This window comes from Amblyomma americanum, chromosome 6 (assembly GCF_052857255.1).
Source record: "Amblyomma americanum isolate KBUSLIRL-KWMA chromosome 6, ASM5285725v1, whole genome shotgun sequence".
NCBI classification, from domain to species: Eukaryota; Metazoa; Arthropoda; class Arachnida; order Ixodida; family Ixodidae; genus Amblyomma; species Amblyomma americanum.
In genome coordinates this window covers 54,418,268-54,430,876 of record NC_135502.1, presented here as the reverse complement: position 1 = coordinate 54,430,876, position 12,609 = coordinate 54,418,268, and the positions used below count along the sequence as shown (strand labels likewise).

General features: G+C 54.0%; 1 protein-coding gene across 4 annotated transcripts in view; it reads left to right on the top strand.

Moving 5' to 3' along the window:
- The window catches only part of chb (CLIP-associating protein), a 141,814-nt gene that overhangs the window by 25,746 nt on the left and 103,459 nt on the right, over positions 1–12,609 (top strand). The window lies entirely within an intron of this gene.

Sequence of the window (12,609 nt, the reverse complement as noted above, 5' to 3'; positions counted from 1 at the left end):
ACCGAGGTGTGTGTGTGTGCGAGAGAGCGAGCTTGGCGTCGATCGCGTCGTTTGGGGCGTCCCTCCTGGCTCCGTCGGCGGTTTGCGGGGCGACCTTGCGCCACACGTTGTGGTCCTGGCGCGCGCGACGAATGGGCTGGCGAGTGAGGGAGCGGGGCCTTCGAAGGACGGCCGTCTGACGCCTGCGTTGATCTTTTCTGCTTTCTTTTTTTTTTAACCCTCTCGTCGCCGTGATTTCGTCGTGTGATTTCTAAGTGACAGCGCTCGTTTCCGGTTTTGTTTCCTTTTTTCGTTATTTTTCTCTTTGTGTGTGCGTAGTGGACGTATAGCAGTCGTCTGGTGCGCAAGCAGGCGTGTACCGCTTTTATTCACGCCCAGAGAGAGGGTTAGTGAGAGACAGGACTGTCGAATAGCGATGTTTCGAGCTTGAAGGGAACAGAAAATTGGTTCGAATTAGTGGGCGCCCAGCACAATTAGCCTCAGTACGCGAGCCATTGACGGAACCAACGCTTTGGTTCGAATGAGCCGGAAGTTGGAGTTGAGCGAGATTCCTCTTTATGATCGGCTACAAGCCATCGCTCCCCGCTCCCAAGCCGGAATTCGCTTCCGTTTTCGGTTTCGATTTCGGCAGAGCGCGTTCAACAAGGGCGCGTGCGGAGTGGATGGCATTTTGGCGATGGGCGGTTGGCTCGTTCTTGAATGCGCCTGTCTTGCGCGAAAGGGGGGACGGCGGCGAACGAAGGAGTGCGAGCGACGCGTACGGTGCGTTTTTTTTTTTTCGCTCCCTCGTTTGTCTTCGTCCTATATCGAACGTATATGCACGTTCGTGTTGTATACGCTTCTCGCTGAGATGCTGTTCATTTGGCGGGCCCTGTTAGCGAGGGAGCGCGGTAAACCTTGCTAATACGGGGCTGTTTGAAAGCCTACAGAAGGTCTCTGCCGAACGGCGCGGTGTAACGTTAGCGGCGACATTTCTAAGCAGCCGAATGGCTCCAAAGTATATGACCGAGCTATTCGATGGTAGGTGTACAGTCTCTGGAGCCGCTGTGATCCCGCTGGAATGTGCGTCCACTTGCGTGGTGCGAGGAGCACGTGTAACCAACTGGTGGTGCTTGCGTCACGCGAGCCAGCCGACGGATACGAATACCGCGTGCCACTGCGTTTTTTTTTTCTACTTGGTTTAATAGGCAGCGTCTTCGGCACGATCTCACGGAACTAGCGGCCTCAATACTCCCGCAGGCGCAGCTGTAATAACTTTTTTTGTTTATTTCTACCGTTAACCTCGCTGCGCGTGCGCTGAAATCTGCGCACGTTACGTCGCGGCCTGTGCTGTACACACACGCAGGGCGCTCGAGTGCGCGGCAATTAGCTTTCGCTTTCGTTGCAACCCGCGGCTCCGGTTCATTAATAGGTCCGGAAAACGCGCTCATTAGGCGTTGTCCTGCGTTGCGCGATACTCGCGTCGCCTCTTCTGATTTACGGTCATTATATGCACTCCGTCCCCGCCTCGCGCGCAGCTGCCCGCCTTGTCCGCGCCGGGGCGTGTTCGGGATAATTGGCGACTACCGGTGGTTTGGTGTCCGGAGGGGCCTTTTAATCGCGCGCGTTGCGAGTTTAGTCGAGGCGCCGCGAATGTTCGCTTCCTCGTGCGTGTGTGCGGCTGTGCGACCGCGGGTAAACACCCAGCGCACCTTGTTTTGGCAGTCCGCGGCCCTGGCGCGTTATCTGTGCCGTTATCTGCATGGTTGCCCGCGAAAGCAGCCTGCGAATGCGCCGCGCTAACTGGCTCCTCTTTTGCTCGCGTAGCGCCAGCCGACTGGAGCTACCTTGCTGTGGCTTAGGGTGCGCTCTAGACACGAAATACGCCCATGTGGGAGTAAAAAGAGAGTAAGATATATGCTCTAGCGCGCTGCTGAAGGTGGTTGAAATACGCCCTGGCTAACCTTCGCAGGTCCGAGTGTGTAGGCGGAAACAGCACCCGCTTTGTCTCGGTTCAGACCCGTAGCGAGCCGGACATTGGATGCGCGGTCCCTGTGGCCAAAGAGCCACTCCTGGATATAGCTGTGGTCAGCAGCTCTTGGTGTCAGGCGCTTTGCGATGGTTGCGATGAGTCGGCGCTGGCAGATTACGCCGATTGCGTCAGTCTGTGCACGCGCATATCGGGCTGGCACCTCGGGCCGATCCGCTCCCGAGACGAGATGGGGTCGAAACCGGGTCTGTCTTCGTTGCCCCGTGTCTGTAGAGCCGCTGTCTGCCTGTCAGTTGTTGCCAGGAAGAAAGAAAAGGAAAGTGCACAGGCCTGCTCACTGGCTCAAGACGAGCCACAATCGCTACCACGTGCAGAGAGTAGGAGAGTTGAAAGATGGGATAGAACGACAGGATAGTAAAGACGCGCTAAAGACAAGGCCGATCCCGGAGGTAGTGAGTGCAATACCGGGCCAACCGGTGGCGGGTGTGAAGCATCCTTCAAACTCTCCGCCACATTTCCAAAAATAAGTCCATTGGACCCGTAACAGATACTCTACGGGGTCCGGACATTCGCATAGTCACTATCCATAGAGCCGCTCGTACGGCGCTGTCTCCTTTTATATAAAGTCTTCAGCCCGCGACGACACCCCCTCCCTCTCCCCCGCCTTTTTTTTTTGTTGTTGCTTGGACAGCTCCGTTAGCGCGCCTGATTTTAATTTCAAGCCGGGTGAACTTGGCCGACTCGGCCGTATACTCTCGTGTAGTACAACGAAATTGGAGCGACACACGCGGCACCTTCGAGAGTCGACTTGGCCGACCACTTTCTTCTCCGTGTATGCCGTCGGTCCTGCGCTGTCATGGGGGGGGGGGGGGGGGGGGGGGGGGAAGAAAGAAAAAGAAAAGCGGCCGGACGACCGCTCGGGGCGGGCGGTTCGTGTGTCCTCCTGCTGCCGTCATCTGCGGCTTCCTCCCGGAATAGCTCGCGTTTCCGCGAAGCCCCGCCGCGGCTGTGGGAAGAAGGCGGCCGTCCACCCGGGAATGGCACGCCGTGTGTTTGTCAAGGCGGCCAGCCAGCGCTGTTGGCGTCGGCGAAGTAAGGGGGGGATACACGTGATAGTGCCTTAGCGGCACAGTTTCTTGTTCCTGACGCCCGGCGCATTGAGCGGCGGCCAGCAGTTCGGAGCGTCCTGCCGTCTTTCTGCCAAGGTTTCGCGTTTTTTCTCGCGTCAGACATTTGCGGGCGCCAGGCCTCGCCTTATCGCTCCCTTCGTGCTGGGCCTGTTCTCGGCATCCTTGCGCTGGACTGGAATAAAAACGTGTTCGAGAGCCCGCTTTCCTTGGAAAAGCGGCCAAGGGGCGCACTTTTCGAAGGCGATCGTCTTTTGGCGCGAGATGGCCAAAATTTGTTGAGCCACAGCCCCGACGGTAATAGCGTTTTCGAAATTGCACAAGCTTCACTAACGGTCCGCTACAATTCTCTAATTGTAGACCGGCGGCTGACTGATAGTTATGAAGTTAGCTATAAAACTATTAGTTAACCTGCAGCATACGAGTTGGTTTGCTCCACACATTTTTTCTGGTGCCCGCCAACATCAGAGGCCGTCTTTATATCTGAAAAAGCCCGTTTATTTTTTTTAAACTCAGTGGCGGGCTTCTTTCAAATACCTGGTATGTAGCACGTTGTTTCAGACGCCACGCGATGAGTATTCGAAACGCGCACGGCGCCTCGCTAATTTTCAGTACAGCAGTTCCCGCGTAGTCAGTCGGCGCGCACGGCATCTGGTTGGTCATTGTTCGGAGCTCCAGTTCAAAGAATGGTATTTGTACGTTTTCGTACGAAAAATTTGCGACCAATGTGATGATGGCGGGAGAAGCACAGTGACCAGCTTGGCACAGTTCTTACGTGCGGGCAAATTTTTCTTTCCCGTACTTTGTGTCCGTCACTATATTCACGTGTGCGATCTTTCGCTCTATTTTTTTTTCATTTTTTGCCTGATAGCATCTTGCGGTTCGGAGGCTTCGCGAGGAACAAGCTCTTCTTTGCAGCGCGGGTCATCGCCATCGAAGGGGAACTGCTTCCAGCGCGGTCGTCTCGCAGCATGGCCCGCCTTGTTATGCGGCGGTGCCGGCCCCGGTGTGCGTCTGACGAGGCTGCGGAATTCCGGAGACTTCATATAGGCTACCCTAAGGTAGATCGCGATGCCCCCTCGTCGTCGGCGGTGCGTGCTTTCCGCTCCAGACGTGGAGGAAAATGCGACGGCCGCGGAGCATTCCACGCTGCCTGGCTCTGTTGGCTAACAATGGGAGGAATTTCCTCTTCTGACCGTTGCGGCATCGATTGTTGCGTCCTCGGGGCATTCAGGGGCCCACCGGTGGTGGTCGTGGCCTTCTTCGAATCACAGCCGACGCGCCGGCATCAAATGGCCACCGCCTCTCCCTGCAGCCGAGCGCGCAATATGACTTGCGGTATTCCGCCTCGTAGGAGTTGAACGCGGCCTGATGCGCACGGCGCCCGTCATGCGGGCACGCTGCTGGGAGCCGATTATCTCGATTGGGGGTTGTACAACGCTTCCCAGCAACGCTCGGTTCAAAGGGCTTCGCCGCGTATTGCGCCTCGCGGGTACTGGCTGAGCGCGACTGTATACGCACAATGGGAGAATTCTGGATGAAGAGTTCCTGGCCTTCCAAACCCCGTTGGTAGAACTGGGTCGCCAGTGGCGGTCTGGTTTTACCCGCCGCGGTTTCTTGGCTATACTGATCCGGAGTACCCCGGTTCGAACCCGACCGCGGCGGCCGCGTTTCGATGGAGGCGAAACGCCAAAGCCGCCCGTGTGCTGCGTGATGCCAGTGCACATTAAAGATCACCAGGTGGTGGAAATTGTTCCGGTGCCTTCCACTGCAGCACCTCTTTCTTCCTTTATTCTTTCACTCCCTCCTTTATCCCTTCCCTTACGGCGCTGTTCAGGTTCCCGCCGATATGTGAGACAGGTACCGTGCCATTTCCTTTTCCCAAAAGCCAATTTTCCAATTTTTCTCCTAAGCCCGCGGACCGGTCACGTGGGGTCGGCCGCGCGTGGCCCGGCCGGGTCTGGCCGGCGACAGCGTCCACACGACGGACCAAAAGAGCAGACAAGCCTCTGCGATCAGCCTGCAGCAACGCTCGTCTCACGCTTCGACATTCGGCGGCGAGAACAAGCGGAATCCGCGGCAGAGATTCCGCCTAAATACCCAGCGGAAAGCTCGATCGGTACGGGAGAGATTTCTGCCGCGGTGAGGAGGAGGTAGCATTCCCACAGCGGCAAACATGGCGGCGCGCTTCCAAGCAGGACCGCTTGCTTCGGACTGGATTCATCGTTGTTACTGCCTTTTTTGTTTTTAGGGTGACGATTGTGCCCCTTCTAGGCTTAAGCGGAGCGTACGTTTGACACAAATAGTTATCCGTCCTAACAACTAGATGGCGCCACAAGGCTGACCGTATCCTTCAGTCTGTTTGCATGCGCTTAACTGAAAGTGAGAAGTGCTGTAACGTCCCGAAAAATACCTGCGTTTAGCGTACATGATAGTGCATACGCTTATGGCACGTAGACAGCGTCAATTGTTCTTTTCTAACCATATCTGTGTACGTCGCGAGCGCCGACGTTGCTACTAATTTCGCTCGCTCTCGCCGCCGAATGCCCGATTATGAACGAGCCATCAAGCTGTACTAAGGCTAAAAAGTAAAACGTGGCGTCGTCCGACCACGTTGACATGTTAACAGTGGAAGCAAAACTACTTTCGCTGGTGTCGCCTCGACTGCCGGGAGCACCGAGCCGGGAAAGGCCAGTGTGGTGTATAGTTGCCAGACTCGATGTGTGCGAGTAGGCTAAGAAGTCCGTGGTCCGCCGCCAGAATAAATACGGCCCGGTTCAGGTGTCCAGCAAGAAGGGAGACAGTTATTGCACCATATCCTTTCCTCAAGAACCGCTAATTGCGGTCTGGATCTCCGGCTCTCGGAGGGTTTCCGTGCCAGTAAAGGCGTTCCTCTCCCTCTGTCTTTCATTTGCGGGATGGCCAGTGACGTCAACACACAGCCCTACCCAGCAAGTCGACCTCTCTCGATCCGTTCTGGACGCTATATTTCCTTGACGCAGCCGCCGTAGTCATTCGCCGATGTCCCTTAGTCCCAGTATAACGTATTCGCATTCTCCTGTCTTCGCGCAATTCTGTTTAGTGCGCTGATAACGTAGTTCTGTTTAGTGCGCTGATAACATAGTTCTGTTTAGTGCGCTGATAACGTAGTTCTGTTTAGTACGCTGATAACGCGCACCCCGTCCCGCGGCGTGCATGCACTCGTAGCTTGCAGCGCGCACCACAGAGACCTGAGCCGTTCGATGAAGGCATTTCCCTGTATTTGTCGCCCTCCGTTAGGTTTGCGTGAATGCCGAAGAGAGGCTCTCGTCTCCGGGCTGATACAGGCGGCGACTTGGCCGTTGGGCAGTTCAGCAACGCAATGCGTGTGCAGTATAATATCTGGCGGGGCGATAAGCGTTACGCTTTGTCGGCGCTAACTGTGCTTGCTTGGTGGCCGCGACGCCGCCTATATAGCTAGCACTTTAGGCCGCTCCGAGCCGTGCTGGGTTGTACAACGATAGGACCGCGAATTTTATGGGCGCGGAGCAGAATGGACCGCTCGTCCTTGGGCGCCGCTTTTGTGTGAGCGACTGTATATACCGTTGGTGCTGAGGTCCTTTTGTCGTCGATGCAGTTGACGGCTCTGGCGCCAGCTCCCGGGTACTACCACACCATGCACGTCTTACCCTCCGTGTGACCCATTTTGGCTGGTGTGCCGAGAAAGAAAAAATTATTGTATCCAGATTTTCGTTTCACCCTGAAAAAGCTCGGTCCCCACGGTCCGAGCGAGTATTGCTCGTATGGGTCGACTTCCGGCCCAAACAGCTGCCTTCCCGACTGTTTAGTTTGTCACTGCGGCTGGAGATGCGTGGAAACTGAGCTACCCGATTTCAGAGCGGTCTTTTTCGTTGGACTGTTGGTGTCTGTAAACAATTCTTCAAAGACGTAGTGCGACGCGCACGACAAAATGTGGCATAGTCGTTGCGACGCCAATAGCAGCTGCTATTTCACACACTAGCGACATCAGTCGGTGCGGTGCGGCGGCCTTTCATTCGCAAGGAATGCTTTGGCGAATATAAGTGTCAAATATCGTATTATGCATTTATTTTTATAATCGCGGCTAATTCTATCGAGCTGTCGTGTATTCTTACGTTCTGTGAAACATTTTAGGGTTTAACGCGACAGCATGAGTAACCACATGTCGGAAAAGCAGCTGTCCGACGTCGGCGACTGTTTGAAGCCTGGCAGTCGGAGCGGCCGGGGTAACCGGCCCGTTGCGCCGTCAACAGTTGCGCAACTACGAGCAGCCAGCCGTCCCTCGAAATGCTATTAGTTGACGGCTGGGGCCGTTCGCAGCAATCGTGCGGACGGCGCGGCAGAGCAACCAACTCTTAAAGGCCCTTGATAATATATTATCAAGGGACTTTAACGAACTCGTTAAGAGTCCGTTGCAAAGGGTTTGCGACGACACCGACGCGCCGTTCTGCCGCAAAATGTCAAATTGCGCTGCGGTGCGACGACAATCGCATCATGAGAAAGAGGCTTAACGTGTACTATATATCGCCCTGAACGTGGCTTCATTTCGGGATTGGTTCGAAGGTACGGTGCGTTGTTGCAAGAGTGTTTTTGCAGAACACTTGCTGGGGCCGAGCAGAGTGTATAGCGGGTGGGAGTTAACGTTTCGCCTACGTTGTTGTTTGTTTTTTCTAAAAAAAATCACTGATTGGTGTCTGCTATGGCGTTTTCTGAATAAGGGATACCTCTGCAGCAAGACAGTGCTCGTGATTTGGTTGTTTTTTGTTTGTTTGTTTGTTTGTTTGAAAAACGTAGCAGAAAATGTGGAATGGGTTCGAGAGGAGTCCGATTTCTACCGGGTTCTTATTTTGAGAAACATGGCCTGCTGCGCGCGGATGGAGAAAAAAAAATTCCTCGCCCCACTACTTCCCAGTGTATGTACTGGTGACAGCGGGGCCACCGTGTTTTGGCATCGTGTTTGTCGAAATGTGCTCACTCTGTGCGTGGCATGTATCGGATGAACACTCGTCGAGGGCACGTTTTTTCGCTGCTACGCGAGATAACGGCAGGAATGCTCGCGCCTTTCCTATCTCTCCCGTGCAAGTCCACCGAGAAGTGGGACAGTCAGTTACTGCGTCTTTGCTTTCCTCGAAGCCAATTTTTTTTCTTTTCTTCGAACAGCGACGACCGTCTTTGCCGCTTTCAGCTGAAGCCCCCATGACTGGCTTGCAGCCGGTAGAAAAGGGAAACGGGAACTTTAAAAGCGAATGGCTTTACGTGTACTACTGATATGCTGCAGTGCTTGGAGGCGCGCGGGGTATGCCTCGTGTGAGTTGTCGAGGCGCGCGGTCCCCGACGGCACGCTGGCAGACTGTGTCGGCAGTGCGCGCACACGGTGTTTCTGCGTCGCAGCGCCCTTTTCCGTAGACGTGCGTTCTCTTTTCTCCCGAACGGCCGTTCTCGGCTGTTGCCATTGTTAAGGGCTCGTTGACACAGCGCCCCGCGGTGAGACCCGTTGCACGGGCGAAGCGCGTCTGCCTCCCGCTGGCCACAGCGTAGCGAGCGCTCGTTCCTTCAGTTGTTCGTTTCGTCGTCGTCGTCGTCTCTCTCTCCACCTTCGCAAAGTAGAGCGTTTGACGGAGAAGAGGCGTTTTCTTCCGAGTCAGGCGGAGCCCACAGCTGCTGCTGGGAACAGTTGTACGATCGTGGCACGAGTCGGGAGTGTGTGCGCGCGCGTTCGTTTACGTCTTCAGTGCCCCGTCTTGGAGGCGCGCATTCGGCTGGTGTTTAGGAAGGGGGAGGAGTGGCTGCGGACGAGGGTTCGCACCCCCGCTTAGCCCCTCCCCTGTATTCTGTCCTGAGTGCACACACACACTGTCTGCACAAATGAAACAAGAAACTTGTTTTATTATTTGCATGTTCTCAGCAGGTACAGTCATTAACGATTGGTTTTCTGGAGCTTAATTGGGTTATTGGTTGGGCAAGCAGAAAGAAAGAAAATATGCTTGCAGAAAAAAAATGTAAGCCAGAAAGGGTAACCCAGTTACGAACTAAGTTGCACCGATTATTCGTGCGCAGACACTATTCCGATGGGTAAACCCCGAGCAAGATGTTGCCATGTTTTTGTAGGTTTGAGAATATCGTGCGACGTTTGTGGGTTTGTGCCAAGTGAAAGAAGCAAATATAAATACATAAAATAAATATCCGCGACCGGGGTTCGAACCCGCGGCGGCGCGAACAGGTCAGTTTCGCTGGCCACGCCGCTGCCAAACACGCCTGGTGTTAAAACTGCAACACACACTCGCGCTGTGCATTGCACATCGTCGTCTTCGTCAACTTCCTTCTATGGCGCGAATGCAAACAGAGAATTCTCTGTCTTCATGGTTGTCGTTATCGCTCATGCAGTTCTGCTTAGAAGGACTCTGATTAAACTAATGAAAATTAAGAGCTGTAATGAAGATGATGACAGTCTTTGGCATGTTCACTCCTGTTAAGCGGATTTTAGGAGGATGGAGTCAAATGATGGTGGAGAATAAAGTTTTCGCATAGCGCCATCCGCTACCGTTGATCAGTTTCCGCGAGGGGCCAGTGCGCATGCGCAGAACGCCCTGAGGGCGCCAGATGGCGCCACGTGCCCGTCCTGCGCGCCTGCCGCGTCGAGACCAATCAACGCGTACTCTATGGTCAGTGTGTCAGTGGTGCCCGCGGAAGCGGGTCGCGCTATGCTATAACTCTCTAATCTTCACTGTTGATTCCCTCTCTCGCGGTATTTTTTTTTTGGGGGAGGGGGAGGCGGGGGGGGTGATTTGAAACCTGATCTGAAAAAAAAAAGAAAATAATCAGAATAATAGATAGGATTTGGCCTGGAAATCGCTTGTCTATAAACATCTGGTGAGCGTTACTGTCCTTATTGTCTAAACGATCCATTGTATGAAGCTGTGGTAGTGATACAGATGATTTGCCCTGAGATAGTCTATTTCCGTTGGTAAATGCGGTGATGGTATTGTGTGTGTTTTGAAGTCGAGCGTACTTTGTTGGCTTATGGTTTATTGTGAATGCGGTGTGAGATGTACGGCGCCTAAATTTGAGAACGAAAGCGGAATTTAAGTGAGGCTGGAAATGCGACTCATAATCAACTTAGGATCGATCCAGTGGATGGGTCTTGCCTGAAAGAGCTTGTTCCAGCCAGAGGGGAAACTATAAAGTGGTGAACTCATTAGCAAAGAGCCCGCTACTTCAAAAGCTTTTACCGCCGTGCCAGAACAGGTTCACTTCGTTACTGGGAAAGGAGGAAAACTCGTCACAATACGGAGTGTTATAATACGACAGCTATCTATGTACTGTACGCTCAGCAATGCGAATCACGCGCTGATTCGGCGGGTGTCGTGACGCCCGTGGACGTGAGTTGTGCAGTTAACGCTGTAATTTAATTTTTTCGCCGCGACGTTTCGCGCGTGTTCCTTCCCTCTTTTTGCGCGCTTATATTTCAGGTACGCTTTAAAGATCCCCAGGTGGTCGAAATTATTCCGGAGCCCTCCACTACGGCATCTATTCTTCCCTTCTTCTTTCACTCCCTCCTTTATCCCTTCCTTGCCTTACGGCGCGGTTCAGGTGTCCAAAGATATATGAGACAGATACTGCGCCATTTCCTTTCCCCCCAAAACCAATTATTATTATTATTATTATTATTATTATTATTATTATTATTATTATTATTATTATTATTATTATCCCTTCCATTACCGGTTTATCATCGTCTCTACGTGCGCATTTTCTCACCCTCGGTTGGGACATGCAAGGACTCGCAGTCTCGCGAAGAGTGCTTCGTCGCCTCTATAGCGGCCGCAACTGATACATTACGGGGCATTACCTACGCATTAGAGATACATTACCGATACGTCGCGATGCGTGCTTACTTTGGACTGCGGTACTTGGTGCAATACAATTTGGCTTTCTTTCTTCGCGTGCTTTTACACGGAGGGTCGTTCTCTGCGTTTCCCTTTCGAGCTCCGTCCACTCGGCCTTACTAATAGCAGCAGCATGTTGTTGATAAGACGGGGCTTAGACTTAGCGTATAGCCAGTTTTCGTTACTGTTTGCTTTCCTGTTTCCAGGACGTCCCCTGTTTTTGTTCCTCTTTCTCGCCTCTGACGCAAAAGCAGTCGCGGCCTCGGGAAAGTTCTAGCCTCCTGCGAGCTGCTGTCGAAACGGATATTTTTTGCACTTTGCGCTTTCTCGGCCCCCGTGTGCTTTCTTGACGAAGTGCCCGTATTTCTTTCCTCGTTCCCTGCACTGTCGGGTCGTTGTGTCACGCACTATTTCTCGGCTCTGACGGGGCGAGAAAAATGCCAGCAAGACGAGAAGGAAGGAAAGGAAAAGAAGCGGGATGGGGTGGTACCGGGGGTGGAACCGGGCGGGGGGGGGGGGGGGGGTGTTGTTTTTTTGTTTGGCTCGGGCTATAACAGCGCCTGGTACGGCTGGTACGGTTTCCACTCGATCGTCCTTAGGGGCGTTTAACCTCGCCGTTCTCACGAATTCCGCGCGGCAGGTGCGTGCTTGCCGCTGCGACGAGGCGGGGTCGTCCTGGCTGTCTTTTTGTGCTACGGCCTCCTCCTCCCTTGCCTGCCCGCCGCGACAAGGTCGACAATCAGATCGAAACCTCTCCCCGTAGCGTTTCCAATCCTCGCGCAGCTGGATTCCGGATTTGTCATTTGTTTTGCTATATCTCGCCGCGCGCATAAGTGAGTGCCGCGGGGCGTTGGCACGGCTTCTCCTTTGTCCTCTCGCTGCCCGGCCGTGTCACGAGGCGCGGGCTGCCGCAACAAAAGGCGCCAGGGGTGCAGATACACCGCGGGGCAGAAAGCGCGGTTTCAGTTGTTTCTCTTTTCACTACTCTTCGTCACCCGGCAGTCAGCTCGGGGGGGGGGGGGGGGGGGGGAGCTAGGGTCTCTATACATCGCGTTTGCGTCATCCCCGGAGGTATCTCGATGTCGCTCTGCGCGGTTTTTTTGCCGGTCGCGAATGTTTACCTTTTTTTTCCTTCCTCTGCGACATAGAGAAGGGCTGGGCCCAGTGCAGATCTCTAGTGTCGCTTTCGCAGACTGAAGCAGCAGCGGCCGCTGCCTTTTGTGCCATCGGCAAACAACGCTACTGGGTTGCTCGTCTCTGTAGCGCGGTGCACCCGACGCGCTTTGGGGGACCGCGATGTATACTTTCTCTTTTTCACTTGCGGTCACTGATCGATGCACTTGTTTCGCGTCTGTACTGAGTAGCGAAATGGCTCTTTGTTCGCTCGCTGGAAATGAATATCTGGTGGACGGAACCAGCTGCGAACAGTGCTTCCTGCGTTCGTTAATTGGACGGATGGTTGCGCTCGCTTATTCCTCTCCGGTTATGAATTTGCGATGGCCGTCGCACTGCGTTGGTTGGGCGCTTTTTATATTTGTTTTCGTGTGCGCGCGCGCGCTCAGTTCAAAGTTAGTTGAAGCGTAGTCTCATGACGGAAATAAAGTTCATT